This window comes from Sylvia atricapilla, chromosome 17, assembly GCF_009819655.1.
Source record: "Sylvia atricapilla isolate bSylAtr1 chromosome 17, bSylAtr1.pri, whole genome shotgun sequence".
NCBI classification, from domain to species: Eukaryota; Metazoa; Chordata; class Aves; order Passeriformes; family Sylviidae; genus Sylvia; species Sylvia atricapilla.
The window spans coordinates 5928872-5947513 of NC_089156.1; positions in this window are offsets into that span (position 1 = coordinate 5928872).

Sequence of the window (18642 nt, forward strand, 5' to 3'; positions counted from 1 at the left end):
TGTGCTCTCCAGGGTTGTCCTTACAATGAGATGTTTTAGAATAGCTGCTGTTCAGAAAAGAAGAATAGATGTGTCTGACCAGGAAAGCTTCCTGAGGGTCTCCTTCAAGGCTTGCTCTTCTCATGGCAGCAGAGAAAGGTGCAAGAGTCACTTCTCTGTTACCATGACAGAGCTCACTCCTCACTCCCACTGTTGTAGCTGTGCACAGCTGCATGGGCAGGCATCAGCCCCGGGGAGTCTCTCAGGTGGGGAGAACTCTGAATAATGCTGACTACTGAGTGCTTAAAACCAGACACTCTGGAATACAGCTGTTTGGGAGAAATGTTACCTGCACCAAGCAAAGCCTGTAAATTGTGTGTATACCACAGGAAATTTTGTGCCCAAGTCCTTGGCAGAGACCTTCTCTATCGGATATTTGTTATCTCCATCCTGCCCTCAGTACAGCCAGGGACTGTAGCTTTGCCAGGGAACTCTGAATTCAGCAAGTTTCTGCTTCTGCTAATCTCCAGTCTGACACTTCCTAATAGCATCATTCAGACCAAGATTATACTGAGATACATTAATTTCTTTCTCAATCTTCATTTGATTTAGAAAATAGTTCTAAATCACCACAATTTCTGATCTATAGCATTGAGCTACCTTTCCAGAAAGATCCCATGGAAGTGTGTTATAGACTTCTCATCAGATGTGTTAAGGTACAGAAACAATAGGCAAAGATGATTGTAAAACTCGAGCGTGGAGGCATTTTTTCCAAATTATGGATGTGGAAAATCTTTTGTTATAAGTCTTGAACCCCCAGAGGAAGGACTGGATGGCCAAAATTTCTTGCTAGCTGATGTAAAGAGAAAGCTCTAAAAATTAGTTATAAATATGTGGTATGTGAAGGTTGGAGGAGGAGGAACCAGACTCAGTCAAATCAGGGGAAGATGTCTGATATCTGAATATAAGTAATTTCCTTTAAAAAAAACCCAAAACTAGCATCCATTAATTTTTTAGAGGTGAAATCTAATTCGGCTTCCTTGCATTTTCTATTTAAAAAAAAAAAAACAAAAACAACAATCCACACAGAGAAACAAACAGAACCCACCCCCCCCCCCCAACCAAAGAACCAAACAAAAAAGTCTCTACAACCCTTCTAAGCATATGAAAATAGAATTGCACTTCTATACGAAGTGTGCAGTCCTTTTCCGACCTCAATTTACGGCAGTGTGTGAATATAAAGTTCAGCAGAAGTTGATGGATTTACACCCCTTAGTGTCCACTTGCAGAGTGTGCAAGTCTTGAACCAGAGCCCCAGCAGTGTGAGCCATGCAGGCAGGAAGCTGCACCAAGCTGCTTTTGAGGAAATCACACTTTTTGGATAAATATCAGTCAGCTGCAAACATTTTTCTCTCCAGGATGTGTGTGCTTTTCTAATGTTTAGAATAAAAATGTGGTGCTAGGAATTGGGAATATAGTTTTCACGTATTTGATTACCCCAGCATTAAAGCAGCATGATAATATTAGTGGTAGCCTTTAACATGAACTTTGTTCTGTAACTTCCAGGCTTCAAAAACTAATGAGGAGTAAAATTGGGGGAAAAAATGTCTTCCGACAGGCTGGTCTTCAGCACCTTTTTAATGGATAACAGATTTGCCATCATCACACATCACTTGGAATATATTATGACAAGACACACAGGCTAATATAACGCATTGTCTACACAAGGCTACTATGTATTAGTGAATTTCTCTTTAACTTGATACAGGATGGTTCAGTTCCAGTTACAGAAGCTTTCAAATCCTTTTCCTGGAAGAACCTAAACCCAGTGCAGGTACTTGATGTAACCAAACAACACCAGATGCTTTGTTACAGAAGTTGCAAAATGGTTTCTTTGCTTCCCTGAAATTCAGAAGGAAAAGCCTGAGAGGAGTTTCTGACTTTCAGCACTTAGTAACAAGCTTTCAGGGGAGCCCACAATCAGAAATGTCAGATTTTCACTGTACTGGGTTCTGTTTCAAGAGATACAGGGAATTGACTGTATCCTGAGCCGGGATCATTTTCATTTCCAGTATTCAGATCTGAATCTTGGATATGTGTTTGCAAATCTTTCAGCTGTCTGAGTGCTGGGTGCTTGCTTCTGTCACAGATTTGGCTACCAGGGGAGTACATAGAAAGTGTAAAAACATCGAAAGTTCCTTCCCAGGGAAAGCAGGGTGATGAAAGAGAAGTAAATTTTAAAGAAAATATCTTGTCTTATTAAAAAACCAGTGCATACAAACCTTTTTTACATATATTATAATAAAAATTGATCAACAGAGGAAGACTAGCAGATGTGAGGGGCACACTTAATGCAGCAGGCACAGCTACAGTCAAGACTCTAGTTTTTCCCTGGCTGTAAATGGCAGATCTAGAAGTCTGTCTCTTGTCCTGTTTTTGCCTTTTCAATCAAAAAAGTATAGTGCAGAATTAAAACATTTTTTAAAGTGCTCTTCAAACTTCCCCAGGCAAGTCAACAGATATTAGGAACTAGAATGACTCAGGAGCATTGAGTCGTCTGCTGGCATTTTCCCCCTCCTCCCCACTTCTACAAGCAATGATTTGTTTTCTTCCTTCCTCTTGATTAGCTCTATAATATACTCAGATTATAAAGCGAACTCCATTTTGTGTCTCTTGTATTATCTGTAGTGTCTCATTAGCCTCAGTACCATCATAACCCTTCTCTGAATCATCATTTGTATATGGATGTTTGACATATCAGCTGATTGTCTCTTTTTCTTTTTCCTTCCCCATCTCTTCTGAAAGCCAATGGAGCCATTTCTGTTGATACTTAAATATCACAATTTCTCCCACTATCACTAATAGCATAATGGCATTATGAAGAATCTTTCTGCAGTGCATTTTTGTGTGATGTAATGCAAACAAGATTGAATTCAATGAAAACATCATTAAATGTTACCCTCTTAAAATTCATTTAAGAATGAGTAGGAAGTTTGGACATAGCAAATGTTGTTTTTCAGGGTCTAAGCATTGAACAAAGTATTTTCAGGACAGTTTCAGTCAGGGCAGATTTAACATGGGGAAGGCACTATAATGTTTATATACATATGGCCATAAAAAAGCTTGAGTGCAAAGCAAATAGATGTCTGTGTGCCACTGAGACCCTTGTATCACAGAATTAGTCCTGGTTTTCCCCTTTTCATCGGGTGAGGTGAGAATAATTTCCCTAGGGCTTATAAACATTTCTCCAGATATATGTTAAAATGGGGTTCAATGTCTCCGGCTTCGATACATTGGACAGTCAAAGCAACGCTCCCCATGAGCATTCTGCTCTGTGTGATGTAGTGAGAGAATCTTGCATGCACATTTCTGTTTTCTTGACACCCATAGTCACAACCTGTTTTTCTCTTCTTTTGGAGACCTTTGTCCAGAGAGCTGCTACTTTTTAAAATCAAATAAATAAAAGCCATTGTTACCTTTTTTTTTTTTTTTTTTTTTTTCCTTTTTAAACTCAGGATAACAAATTCTGTCAGGTTTTTAGTACTTGGTATCCACAGGAACTAGCACTGCTTTGCAAACATCCTCAGATTTTCAAGATCTTGTTCCACCAAATACAACCTGCATTTTTCTAATATTTTCCTTTGTTCAGCTTCCCTGTTGTCTCGTTCCATGTGGTCTCACTTGAGTCTTGTTTTAACTATGATAAGTTCTTTTGTTTTCCTATTCTATCTTATCTTCACAGCCACATTTATTTTTCCTATGTAAAGCCAGGCAAAATGTCTTGGTGTTTCAGTGCTGATGTAGGGGTGCCCAGAAAGCCAGAAAATGCTCCTCCAGAAACATGGTTTATAGACACCAGTGAGGCTGGGTGCACACACAGCACTGGCTGGCTTGGGGCTTTTCCTCCATGCAGTTTTGCAATGCATTTGAGCAATTATTTTGCTGAAGCAATGGGGCACTGAGCTGTCAGGCTTTGTTCATTCTGTGATCTCCTGAAAAGGAATTAGGAGCCATCTTAGGAAATTATAGCTCTTTGCCCTACAGGATAGGGAACACTGAGTTCAATTGGTATCCTTGATGGGTTTGACTTCTGCAGGATTTTGTTCTTGCTGGCAAAAAAAAACCCAAAACAAAACCAAACAAAACCCCAACAAACAAAGAAACCCCAACCCAAAAAAAAAAAAAAAAAAAAAAAAAAAAAAACCAAAAAACCAAAAAAAAAAAAAAAAAAAAAAGAAATAAAGAAAAAAACAACAAAAGAAATCCCACCACCCCTAATATTTCCCATTAGTTTAGGGGCTTAACTTGAGAGAAGTAGTGCTTGGTGATGTCACCCTGCCCGGGAGTGTTGCAGAAGTGCTGCTGCAGCGGTGCCGTGGTGGCCCTGCCTGGGCTCTGCCCAGCGCTGGCAGGTGGCAGGACAGTGCTGGGGCAGGACAGTGCTGGGGCAGGACAGTGCTGAGGCAGGACAGTGCTGGGGCAGGACAGTGCTGGGGCAGGACAGCAGCAGCTGCAGTGTCAGTGGCTGGGGGAGCAACGGGCACTTCTGCAGAAGAATTTACTGCCCAGCACCTGCCCGGCTGTGTTGTCCTCTCTCTATGTCCTGGGGAAAGGAAAGGCATTGGCACGCAGGGCAGTGAAAGGTGGCAACGAGCTCGTCTGTCCTTGCAAGGGTGTGAAAGCAGGTGCAGGCTTGAAGCTGTGCTTTTCCAAGGACAATAGTCTTGTCTGTGCATCCCCTGGTAAGTCACTCACTGGGGACACCCCTGTTCTCACATTTTTAATTAAACATTAACATGTGGATGTTACCTTGCACAGAAATTAGAAGCCTCCCTTTCCATCACTTGCTTCATTTTAGCTGTTGGAATGGGTGAAAATTTGTTTTCCTTTCCAGAGTAGTCACACTGTTACGAGGGAGAAGCTGAAGGGTCCAATTACCCTCCCCTTGATGCTGTTTGTAAAGCAATTAGAACTGGCAGTGTGTGATTAAAACAAGAAGTTATCACCCCTTTCTTCAGGCAGGAGGGGTGACTGTTTGCAGATGAATATGCACCAAATCTACACCAGGAATAATTTCCTCACGCAGTATGTAACCCCTGTCCTCCGTTACTGACGGCAGGTACACAGCTGTACAGGTTTCTGCACATGAATTAACACTTGGAGCTAATAGCAGTAAACTCACAAATGGACTATTACTTTTTATAGCCTTTTAGCAGAGTCAGCCTAGTGGAGCAAAACTGTTAACAAATTAAGATATGTTTGACAGGACTTCAAGCAGGAATCATAACCCAGGAGTCACTGGCTGGGACATAAACGTGAAGTTGTCTGTAGAATGAAGCTGTGTCTCAGCTGTTGTGTGGCGGTGGCAAGCGCTAAACCACAAAATAAGAATTAAGACCAAGAGTTAGTCTTGAAGAGATTTTCAGAGCAAGGAACTGACTTCCTGTAATGATTGTAAAGAGCTTGTCATATCTGTAGTGCTACTGCATATAAAAAAACAACAGTCACAGTAAAAACAAGTTGTATTTGTCTACTTACGACATTGTACATATTTTAGACATCATATGATAATGAGGAAATCTGATCTTCTGAAGGGAGTGTCTTTAAACACCAACAGAATATATTTGACAGTGCAGATGCAGGGCTTTTTCTGAGTTTGTTACTTGAGCATAAACCAAACTGGAGTAAGAATGGCTGTAGGAACTATCAAATATGTTTAAAACAAGTCACCTTTTCCAGCAGACACCCTGCCACAGCCTAACAGGGGTGTGGGATTTCTGTTATGTGGCTTTAGCTCCATTGTTTTTTTTTTTGTTTTTTTGTTTTTTTGTGGTTTTTTTTGTTTTTTGTTTTTTTTTAATTGTGGAAGTGGAGGTGGCTGCACAGAGGCTGTTTGCAGAACATCTGGATGAGCACTGGCTCCTCTGGTGCGTGGGAGTTAACAGAGAGTAGCTTCCCACCTCAGAGTTTTCTGCCTCTCCTCATCTGTGGCTTTCAACCCTGCCATTCTGCTTTTTATTAAAACTTTCATAGAGTATCTAATATCTTTTACCTCATCGATTCCCCTCTCAAAGACAATCTTTTAGTCAGCTTCAACTTTTCCCTTATTTTGGAACTGGCTGATAGGGCTCTTGCATCTGGCATTGGTTCATTTTCTGCCTCACCTTTCCACTACTTGACACTGCATTTTATAAGGCAGAGATGCAACATATGTCTTGAAGCCCCAGCATAATCTGTACCCTACAGGGGGCTTTTCTCAGTGCATTCTTATTTTAGGGCTTGTTGACTCTGTGCAGCATCGCATCATGCACCTGCATCTGCTCCTATTGAGGAATTCAGGAGAGTTCAGTCTGTCACCAGCTCCCCAATGGCTATGCTTATTAGTAACTTAAAGCCCAAACTTAGAGATATTCAGGCTGATTTTACTCCTTTTTCTCTGTCTTGAACCTTCACTCCCCACTAGGCTTGCTAAAACTTCATTCAACATAACTGAAGACTCATTCTCCTCTTAATACCTTGTGATATTCTGCTAAGAACATCCAGTGTTACAGTCCCAGCATAATTATATTTTCCCATAGGTGTAAAGTGTGTCTGCATCAATAGCTTATTAAAAGAGTGTAATAAAAATTATGACCCCGCAATTCTGCTATTAATATAACAATTCCAAGCCAAGAAAGCTCCTTGATCCTTCTTATGCATCTGCTGTAACATGGTACAAGAGCAGAACACCCTAAGCCAATTTAATCCCTTCTTTTCACCCCCTAGCAATATACATTGGCCCAAGAGAGTAACACGAATTGAAAGTTTAATTTATTAATATGCAATAGTGATAATGTCAAAAGAACAATATATAAAGCCCACACAGAACAGGATTACACCGTACATAGGGGAAAGCCTAGAGCTAATATTTAATATAGCAAAACACAGCCAAAAATAACTTCTCGTCCAAGGAGCAAAAGAGGGAGAGCTCTGCAGGTGCCGGAGCAGAGGAGCTGTGCAAGCAGCCTCTGCCTTCAAGTGCACAGCTGGACCCAGCCATCCATCCTCTGGCTGAGCTTCCTCTCTGCCGGGAGCCACTGAGATCGTGGTGCTTTCCACGAGTGCCAACTGTTGGGCAGTGACTGAACTTCCCAGCTAACACTTTGTCTACTTTAAAGCCTCTCACTGCTCCAGTTTAACAGTGCACACCAGAATCGGAGCAGCAGACACAAGCAACACAGGTGGAGAGCAAGCCACAGCAAAAAGGGGAGCCTCAGAGCTCAGAGCACTTCTGCAAGTGAAGCATGAAACCAACTGTTCACTTTGGCTGAATTGTTTATTTAAGCTTGGATGAGCAAAGTTTCACCAGTAGGCAAAGTACCCTGCAGCCTCAGCAGAGGTACAGCCACACGAGCTTTGCCACAAATGAGCAATCTGCCTGAGAGTTTCAAATCAGTAACAGTCGTGTGAGGGAAAGCTATTCAGCCTCTTAGGGACTGGCAGGTTTCACACACTTCCTAGAGTTTGCTTTCCTGCCCTTCCCCTAAAATGAACAAGGAAGGAAAGGACAAATGTGAAGGAATAAAACTCAGTACTTCTTCATATTACTGAGAGTTCAGTGTACAGCCAGGAGAGCAGAACTCACTCTTGGAGGACAAGTAGAGAGAGGGTGAGATGAGGGGCTCTCTGCCTCCCCTGCAGGTTTCCCACTCTGCCACGCATTTCTTAAGTGGTGGGATGAGGTCCAAGCTGACCACCCATCCTGCCTGCTGCTTGGCACTGTCACCTCCCTGCACACACACAGAAACTGCAATAGCAAATAAGTACCTGGTCAAAATACGGGACCTACTTGTCTCTGTTGATTGAAGAGTCTAGGTCTGGCAGTCAGGGCCCTCTTAGCTGTTGTGTCTGTAGATTCATCCCCTGGCTGATTCCTCTTCCAGCCTTCCCCAGCTCTAATCTGCTCGCTGTCCTTCCCTTTGCTGGAGTTGATTGCTCCCTTCATGGCGTAGTCTGATTTAGAAGAGCCAGGTCAGCTCAGCAAAGCTCTGCTGCTTGAAACTAACTCATCTCCTCTTGAATGCCACACAAGATGCTTAGCTCTTATATAGCAATAATCTCTAAAAGTCAGGAGGAGGCTGTGGAGATGAGAAATGAGGGCAAACCAGGAAATCTACCTCTCGGCTGAAACACGAGCAGCGGGGAAAGGCTGCGTGCCCACAGCCTGGCTCTGCTGTGTGCTGTAGATCAGAGTCCACAAGCACAGCAGGAGAAGAAAAGCAGTTGGGCTTGCCCTGCCAGCCCCTTCCTGAGGAGGGATAGATAGAGGAGGATGTTTGTAGCAGCGGTTCTTGTACGAGTTTGTTGTCTCTAAAGTTTTCTCACTGGTGTTTTTCAAGTGCCAGAGCTTGGGCAGGTTAACACAGGTCACAGCTGCCCTGTGTGGAGCTGTCACGTCACACTGCCTGGTTTTTATACATGGGCTTTCTGTGATTTATTTGCTGCTTCTTTCAAAAGCTTTATTTCTCTCTAGTTGGCTAAATTAATGTATTTGTAGTGGTTCAAAACGGGTGACTAACAGCAGGCTGGGCCCCTGGCTGAGCGGAGGAGGAGAGTTTTCCCCCTTCTGCCAGGAGAGAGGGGTCAGGAAGAGCCATGTGTCTGTCTGGCCTTTGCAGACTTTCAGGGCCTTTATGATATTCTCCTGCTTTCCTCCTGTGGTTGCCATTGCTCTGCAATTTCCTGTACTGTCATAACTTTTTTTTTTTTAGCTTTATTTTGATAGTCATTAAATCCGTGACTGTATTTTACTTTGCTCAAAGCTTCGTGTCTTGTGTGCCATGATATTATCAGCAATATTAGTGCATTGGACTGACACCTCCCCAAGCGAAAACCAAGGCTCCAAGGAGCAGGCTTGCCCAGGGGTTTACATATAATATGTGGGGCAAGTGCCAGGGAAACTGTGGGCCAACATAGGACCAAGTCACCTGGAAGGGCAGCTGTGATCACTGTGTTCACAGTAACACAGCCCAGAGCAGGGCGAGGGGTCAGGCAGCAGAGTTATGCCCAACATCAGGCTTCTGCACTGGGTGAAGCTGTTGCTGCACAGAAAGCAGAGTGGTCGTACCTGCTCCACTGACCAGAGGAACGTGGGGCTGGAGACAGGTAAGTGAGTCTCACTGGCAAAGTGAGTTTTACATCAGTGGGTCCCCAGTTGGTTTCCTTCCTCTGTCATTAGGTCAGGGGAAAAAAAAACTAGTTTGCACTGTTTCTGTGGTTTTAAATATCCCATTGTATTGCATCAGTCAGAGGTGGGGATGTGATAGATGGAGTGAAAAAGATATGTGTGAGACAGAAAATGAAGAAAAGTGGCATCCTGTTAGTACAAATGATTCTGCCCTGGGCTGAAGAGGGCAGAAGAGAATGACAGACAAGTGTTCAACCAGAGTTTAAAGGCAAATCTGAACTAGAGGAAAAAAGAGGGAGTGATTCTTCAGTAAAGGAAAAAAAGATTAAGATCTGACCTAGATACCGAGATCATTCCCATCCTGCCCCCCATTTGCTAGGTCAGGAGAGGTAATGAGGAGAACAAGACATCCCTGGGACTGCTACAAAATTCCTCCAAGGTTTTGAGCCCACATAAGGAGGCTCACCAGGAAACACAAGGCGGCTGTGCTGCACCACGTGTGAGCAAGAGTCTGCCTGGGTGCTGGGTCAGGTTCAGGGGATCTAAGCCTGAGCACTGTGTGTCCCCATTCCTCAGCTGCTCACAACATCAGGTAAAAGCCAGCAGGCAGAGGATGGTGCATGTGGAACCGTTCTGTCAGCCTGTAAGTGAGAGGCTTTTACTCAATGCTGGCTTAACTGCAGCACCTCAGCTCCCACCGTGCTCAGGATCTGACCTGCTCAGCTCTTTTCATGTGCTTTTCCCCTGCCCTGGAAAGGGTCAGGCTCTTGCTGTTGCCCGTTTCAAAATAAGGGTGAACAACGTACTCTAATGACAAACTGCCAGTAGGTGATGAGTTTAAAAATACCGAGAGATATGATGAGAAACAGCAGAAGAATAGAACTAGGAGTAATAAAATGAGGTTGATAAAGGAAGAGTCACCTCAAAAGTCTCCTGGGAGGTCTGATTTGCTGAGGCATGGCCTCTTGGATACATGTGAGCCTTCCTATGAAACCATTTATAAATTATATGAACTGTTTGCTTTTAAAAGCCTCACCATCCATATCATGTCATCCGTTAACTCTTGATATATTTCTAGCCTCTTTCCTTTGCCTGTTGCCAGCACCCCGATCACAAGGCTTTCTTACACAGATGAGTTATCCAGTCTTATCTGGCCCAGCAAAGCTTGCTCTGTATGGAGCTTATCCACGAGAAATTTAAAATATATATATATATATTGCTCAAAATTCAAACCATCTTACTTGGCCTTCACTATTATGTATCCTGGACTTGAGGGAAAATTTTATGTGCGCTCAAAGTGACAGCTAAATTCCAGCTTAATTTTAAAAAGTGACTTGGATACCTCATTCATGTTGAATTCAACCCATTTGAATTTGGATCCATTTAAATTCTGGACAAGGCTTGGATCACATGTACCTCCAGGCTTGGGCTCTGATTGTAACTGAATCCAGGCCTTTGTGCTATAACTCTCCAGTGTGAACTGTGAAGGAAAAACATGCACATGGACACTGTTGATAAAACCTTCGGGTACTTGAGGGAGATCTATTTCAGTAATGTTAGGGTTTTTTCATGGAAAAACATTTTACATTTGTTTTTCACTGGTCTTTAGAGACTGACAGTGAACACAAACCCTGACACATATCACAGGAAAATAAACCTTTTATCCGCTGGGTTTTTTTAAAACATGACACACAACACTCTTTACCATTCCAGAATTAGAGAAAGCATTAATTCGATCCATTTAAGTGATGAATGCCCACAAAATGAAATTTTTTCTTTTCCTGGAATGATGACCTTGGGCAGATTAGAGCAGCTAGGTAAGAAATCCAGCAAGTATTTATCAAAGGCTTCTAAGACAGTGCAAACTCTAGTGAGTTCAAAAGCAAGAGACTTTCAGTCTTCATACAACTGACAGGGTCATAACGTTTCAAGAATGCCAGGAATCCATGTGGCTGTTCCATTAAACACCCCTGATTAGTGAACATGCTGATAAACTTAGAGAGTCAGAGGTCAACATTTTGGAGCCCAAGGTACCCCAGGTATCTGAAAAAGTCTCCAGAATTCCCGTGCCTCTCGCCCAGTTAACCCCTTCCATCACTGCACCCATGGAGGCTTAAAAATGGGCAGAGGTGTCTCACACACAGCATTTTCCACACAGTTCTGCAGAGATGTTGAGTTATTCTGAAAACTACAGAAAAACTTCCTCAGGCACCTCCCATGGAAGTGTTCAAGGCAGCTGGCTGCTCTTTGATTTCAGCTCCAGCTCAGAGTCAGTAAATGTGTAAAACCCCGTGTTGCTCTGGCTCATCTGGCCTCTCGCCCCCTGACTCCAGGTGATACCATGACAGCAGCAGGCTGTGCGTTAAAATCCCTCCAGAGCTATCACATTGCAAACACGACAGTGCTTTCAAAATACTCAAGACCAGTCACACCACCCTGTCAGGGCACTGAGCTCTCCACTCTGCTCAGGTTTTGTTGCAAGAGCTACACCTCTTACTCCTGCCAAGTGCCGGTGGCAGGCAATTGGGAAATCTGTGAAAATATGGGCTGTGTGCCTGAGCGTGGCTTTTGCAGGGCATTGGTTTAACTGCAGCACAATCAGGAGGGTCCCAGGAAGGCTGAATTATCCCAGCAGTTCCCCTGGGTGTTAGCCCATTTTCCAGGCAATTGCCCTAACTGGCAAAGCCCCTCCATGGATGTCGCTTGTGCCTCAGTCTCCCAGGCAGAGATCAGGCTTTAACTGGTGCTGCGATATATGGCTTTTCATTCCACGCGCTGATTATGAGCTGCTGGAGGCACTAAGCATTCGTGTCTGCTGAGGGCCACAGCGTGACCCCATCAGTTTCTTTGAAAATCAATAGGAAAAATGTTGGAGAATGCAAAGGAAGCAGGAACAGTCAAAGTAAAGACAAGTGGTGTCCTGTAATGGCTGTAATGATTCTGAAACACGCAAGGTCACAGATAATCAGGAATCTAATTCTCCTTTGAAAGAATCTGTCAAGTTACTTCCCTACCTCAAAAACAACTGCTGATTGATGTTATTTATGGGCTAACAAATTCATTGAAGGCAGTCTGAATGGAGGTTGTACAGCCTTTACTATCCAGGTGGAGTTAGGTAGCCTCATTTGTAGAAAAAAAAAACAAAAACCACAGGTAAAGAGATTTTCGTTGTGGTAGTAAAACACATGTATAGGATGAGTTTCAAAAAGTGCCAACATTGCTGCAAGCCAGAGCCACAACACAGCAGTTCTGTTAATCAAAGTCTCTGCAGTTTGGCCTTGAGGGATCTCCCCAATTAGCTATTCACTAAGTGCTGCAGCAGTTCAGAATTGTAAAGTGGGGAGAAAAGACCCAGGAAGGATGGAGGTGCCTTGGGACTGGGCAGAATTGTGCAGAGAGGTCAGGGCTGGGCAGGCACTGACATGAGCCTTACAGAAGGAGCCGATATTTGGGGCTCTTTCTCAGTGTATATTGCTCAGTGCAGACTGCAGCTAGAGGATGGTTTGATAGGCTGTACCTGGGAGGGGTTTGAAGCCGGTTTGTACCAACATACACCCACGTGCTGGCTAGAGCTGCGAAGCAGGACAGTCTGTATCTAACAGTCAGTGTCAGACCCCTTCCTCTCTGATACAGTCCTATCCAGCTGCTTTTTGGTTTTACTTCAAATTGTAAAGAGCAAGGGCAGAGCTGTTTCCTGTAGGAGGGAAATAAAAGGGTTTATAACAAGCAACTGGGTTGGTTGGCAAGAGGGAGTCTTTTCCTGGACTGTGTGTGTGCTTGGAGCTGGTGGTGAGGGAGCTATGGCATGGATCCAGATCCAAAGCAACCTCCAAACAGTAGAGATGCAAGGCAAATTTGGACTTCAGCACAAGCCTGGGTGTCAGGTCAAAATGTATAATGCAAAATGAACTCACAGCTCAAAGGCCAGGGCCACAAGCAGAGAAGCAGCAGCACCACAACTCACAAATCTTGGGATTAGGCTAGCTGGCAAAGTCAGCCAGCAGAAGGAAGAGCTCATGTGAACCTCTCATGTTGGTATAATTTAAAATACATTGTAATTGTGACCTGTATTCTGTGAGGTTTCTTGTAATGAGGGGTCTTGGAGTTTGTTAGGTTGGGTTTTTTAAGCTGGTCCTTAATTTTTTTCACAGCTACTTCAACCTCAGCAAGCTCCTAGACCTGAGAGGAGATGAGTGATCCTTTCCAAAGAAAGAGCAGTGTAGCTACACTTATTTTGATCACTTTAACTTCAAAGATGTGGGGTAGAGAAACACCATAAGAAAATGTGATTGCAACGAGAAGGAGAGAACATATGAAAATATGTGATGAGTGAGATCTGAAACTGAGGTAAAGATGAGATTTTGGCTGGCTCCAGCTGGGTTCAGCTGGCCCTTAGCACTGAAGATTCAATGCAATTCAAAGAAGAAATTCCAAATTCCAAACACAATAAAAACTATTGTTCAAAATGAAGTTATTTCTGCAAAGTGACAGGCAAGAATTTACCTCAGCCCTAATTTACACAACTTGGATGTTTAGAAAGCAGAGACATGAATAGTGAGATAGACAGTGAACACAGCAATGTCTAAACCCCCCTGTATGGTTATGAATTACAAATTACGTATTTGCTCACATCCAGGTATTATTTTTTGGCAGTGAGATTGTTCATGGCTATTTTGTTATCTAGATTTTCCTATCACTTGAACAAGAACTTTGAAACTGCAAATATGATCAATACCCAGGGCAGGCACAGCATGGCCAGAGCACATGAAAGTCTCTTCTGCCAGAGCAGTGCTGGAGTTCTGACAGGACAACTGTCAACAGTCAAGATCCAATGATGTGTTTTGTCATGTGTGTGTGTGTGTCCCAGCAATATCTTATTTCATCAGCATTCAGCCTTTTCTGTCCCTCCTCTTATTCAAAGATAAAAAAAAAAAAAATCTTATAAAGGCACAAGCACAACTTTCACTCCAGCACAAAACACTTCATGTGCTGGTCTTGCTCTGCTTGAGATAGACTCTGTCTCCTTCTTTCCAGCACTGAAGTGTCTGGAGCCCAGATTTGTAGTCAAGATTTCAGACACAATTTTGTGGCCTCATAGTTCTTATTTCTTTTTTTTTTAAGGAAGAGAAGAAAAGCTATTTTAATAATCTGACCTGCATTTTAATATTTTCTAATGTCTGTGGTATCCATCCAGATGTGGTTTTGCCTGCCTGACCCTCCTGTCAATACTTATTAATTTCATGACAGTCTTTTCAAGTGTGTTTGGAAACAAACAGGGAAAAGTTACTCTAAGGTCAAGAATGAGCCCAGGGAGGTGAAACAGGAATGATCATGCTCACTACAATAGAGAGCATGATATTTCTGTAGTATTTTGTATCTTGCTCTTAAAGTGAACTCTGTGCATAGATCAGTAAAGCATCTCTGAAGAGGGAAGTTTCTACTCAAGCCCTGGAGGTGAGAGGAGGAACCAAGGCATGTTACCAGAGCAAATCAGTGAGTCAGTGGCAGGACAAGGAGGTCCAGAGCTTTAATCCTTCACAAGCTCTTCTGATGGACAAGTGAAACATGAATGTCTCAGTCAGAGTGAGGGCTCTGGCTGCTTAAATAACTGTGCACGGGAATAACTTGGGCAATAATTGGTGTTGAGAAACTTGGGAGTCAAAAAGGCAGCAAGAGTGGTGATGCTGAAGTATCCACAGTGAAAGTGCTTAACCAGAACCGTAGCTTGCTTGACTTGATGCACTTACCAAGTAGATATGAACAAAAATCTTGCTAATTATTTAAACCTAGAAACGAACTTCATTTTCTTTGACAAAACTGCACAAGAGGCAGCTTACTTTGGGATTTCACTGTTCTGCCCTGTTGGTACAGCTGGAGAGACTTCAGATCTTCAAGGGAAAAGTGGAAGAACACCAGCCAGAGCTGGATGAAGTAAAGGATCCATCCTGAATATCAGTATTCCTGAATGAAGGCTGCCCCAGCTCTGTGGGCAGCTGCTGTGTTGGCGAGCAGGGGCTTTTCTCCCTGGAGTTTCTCCTGTGGAAATGAGGGTGCTGGTGTGGTCCTTTTGGCGTCTTCTCACCACGGTGAGAAGCACTTCTGAGGACAGGGTGGCCAAGCCCGGGCTGGCAGTAGCACAGAGCGGGGAGAAGCCTCTGCGGTGTGCGAGGGGCTCGGCGGGGCCCCCGGGGAGGAGCCCATCCCTGGGGAGAGCCCTGCGGCTGGGAGCCCAGCCAGTGTACCACTGCCCCGCTGTACCACAGCGGCCTGAGGGACGGGCACGGTGCCACGGGGGGCAGCGCTGGGGTGTGTGACAGCGGTGGCAGAGGCGCGGTGTGCAACAGCAGTGGGATGTGTGGCAGAGGCGCAGTGGGATGTGTGGCAGCGGTGGCAGAGGCACAGTGGCAGAGGTGGCAGAGGACAGAGGCATGTGTGGCAGAGGACAGAGGGATGCGTGGCAGAGGCACAGAGGGATGTGTCCCCGAGGACAGAGGGATGTGTGGCAGAGGCACAGAGGGATGTGTGGCAGAGGACAGAGGGATGTGTGGCAGAGGCACAGAGGGATGTGTGGCAGAGGCACAGAGGGATGTGTCCCCGAGGACAGAGGGATGTGTGGCAGAGGCACAGAGGGATGTGTGGCAGAGGACAGAGGGATGTGTCCCCGAGGACAGAGGGATGTGTCCCCCGTCCCCGCCGAGCGCGGTCTCGCCCCGGGGAGCGAGGGCGGCTCCTGCTGCGGCAGCGCCCCCCAGCGGCCGGCCCGGCCCGCTCCCGGTCCTGGTCCCGCTCTGTCCCGGTCCCCTCGTGCTTCTGGCACCGACGCAGCTCCGTGCCGGAGGAGCAGGAATGCGGTGAGGCTTTCCCGACAATTTTCAAAGCGCTTCAAGCGGCTGTGTGACCTGGCGGCCCCGCGGGGCTCGCGGGTGTCCGGCAGCGGGATCCCTTCGGGCCGGGGGAGGCTCTGTGTGGCCCCGGGAACCAGCCACACGCGTCTGCACCAGCCCGGGGGCACACGGGGACTCGGAGGGTCAGCAGTCCCGAGGCCACGTGGGGGAGAGTCCCGACTGCGCTTTCCCGGGTGAACCCAAGTTGAAATTTCATGTTTCATTGAGCATTCAAATAGAAAAGGAAGGTTGGATTTTGTAGAAGGCTTTTACCAGAGGAAATTAAAAAATATGTATCTGACATATCTGAAGACTTGGTTTTAACTTGCATCCTGATTGTTCCAGATGTTCCCCAGATGTCAAAGGGAATCAGGCATGGAAACAGCAGAGCACATTTGTTTTAATATGTTCTAACTTCAGTATTGCCAAAGAATTAAAAGGCCTGAGTTTGTTTTGATTTTTCCTTTCACTAGTAACTTCAATATCTATTAATTTTCTACTAATCAAATTGAAGGTGAATTAATTCCTTTTTATTTCAGACAGCATGAGGTTGATATCCATCCTGATCCTGGCTGCCTCCCAATCTCTTCTCTTTGGGTTTGTATGATACTGAGCAGCTCTGGGAAAAGTGCTATAAACATTGGCAGCGATCGATGCACAACCAGGGGGTAAAAATAGAGAGCTGAGCTCTTCCACAAAGTGCTTATAAAATCCATCAACTTGGGGCTTCCCTCTTTAGCTCTTCCTTAGACAGATTTCAGGATGTGTGGAAGAGTCAAAAGCTGCAGGAAAGGTTGGAAACTGCTTCAGTCCACTGACCAGATCTCCTTAACAGGGCCCAGCATCCTCAGGAAGCAACAGGCAGGGCAAAGAGCCCCTCCAGGACTTGGGGAAAGGAGCTGCAGCTCCCAGGGGCAAAACCCCCGGGGCAGCCCTCGCCTTCTCTCCAGGGAAAAGTGGGATGAGGGAAGGATGTGCTTCTGCCTGGCCTGAGCCTTCTCTTCCCACTGTCTTTTTTCTTCTTTGTATGTCTGCCTAAGTGAGACATCAACGTTCAACTAAAATTTAATGTGCAAAAAATGCACTTTTTCAAGAATAATTCAATATTGTTTCCATTATGTCATCGGCGTGCAAGGGAACCGGGTGCTCCTAAGACTCCTAAGCAAATTTATTTGGGTTGAAGGAGATGCTGTCACTGTCCAATACTCTTTGTACGGTTTCAGGTCTACAGAAACTGGAACCTGAGTGAGAGACTGGGCAGAAGCGCAGAGGTCCGTGTGGCTCGAACAGAGCAGATACAATTTGTGTGCGTGTTCTGTTAGAGGAGTTCGGCGATACATGCTCTGTGTGGATGAAGGAGGGGGGTATCTGCGCACCGTACGGCACGGCACCAGCGCTTCCCGCGGCACAGCCCTGTACACAGGGGCTTCGGAAGGAAGGGGCGGCGGTGTGTTTGGCCGATGTCCGTGTGCCGCGGCCGTGCCCAGCCCCGGGCCCGCCGCCCGGAGCGCGGATCGCGCCGCCAGGGGGCGCCCGAGCGGGCGGCGCCGGGCCCGGAGGGGTGTGAATACATGTGTCTATACACGTGTGTGTGTGTGTGTGTGTATGTGTATGTGTATATGTATATGTCCGTGAATACGTGTGTATGAGTGTGCATATGTGTGTGGGTGTAAATGTGTGTGTGTGTCCATGTGTGCGCATACATATATGTCTGCATGTGTATGTCTGTGTGTGTATACGTGCGTATGTCAGTGTGTGTGTCCATGTGCCCCCGCGTGTCTCCGTGTGTCCTCACGTGTCTCTGTGTCTGTGTATGTCAGTGTGTCTGTGTGTCCACAAGTGTGTCTGTGTGTGTGTATGTCAGTGTGTGTTATGTCCATGTGTGTATGTCTCTGTGTCCGTGTGTCCGCACCTGTGTCCGTGTGTGTATGTCCGTGTGTGTCTGTGTATGTCTGTGTCCGCGTGTCCGCACCTGTGTCCGTGTGTGTGTATGTCTCTGTGTGTCCGTGTGTGTGTATGTCTGTGTGTGTGTCCGTGTGTCCGCGTGTGCCTGTATGTCTGTGTGTGTATGTGTGTATGTACGTCCTTGTGTCCGTGTGTCCGCACGTGTGTCCGTGTGTATGTATGTGTGTCCGTGTGTGTGTATGTGTGTCCGTGTGTGTCTGTGTGTGTATGTCCGTGTGCGTCTATGTCTGTGTGTCCGCGTGTCCGCAGTTGTGTCCGTGTGTGTGTGCCAGTGTGTGTCCGTGTGTGTGTGTGTATGTCTGTGTGTCCGTGTGTCCGCGCGTGTCTGAGTGCGTCTGTGTGTCCGCGTGTCCGCAGTTGTGTCCGTGTGTGTATGTATGTCCGTGTGTCCGTGTGTCCGTGTGTGTCTGTGTGTGTGTCCGCGCGTGTCCGTGTGCGTCTATGTCTGTGTGTCCGCGTGTCCGCGTGTCCGCAGTTGTGTCCGTGTGTGTATGTATGTCCCTGTGTCCGTGTGTCCGTGTGTCCGTGTGTGTATGTATGTCCATGTGTCCGTGTGTGTGTCCGCGTACCCGTGTGTGTGTATGTCTGTGTGTCCCTGTCTGTGTGTGCCGCATGTGTACCCGCGTGTGTATGTCTGTGTGTCAGCAC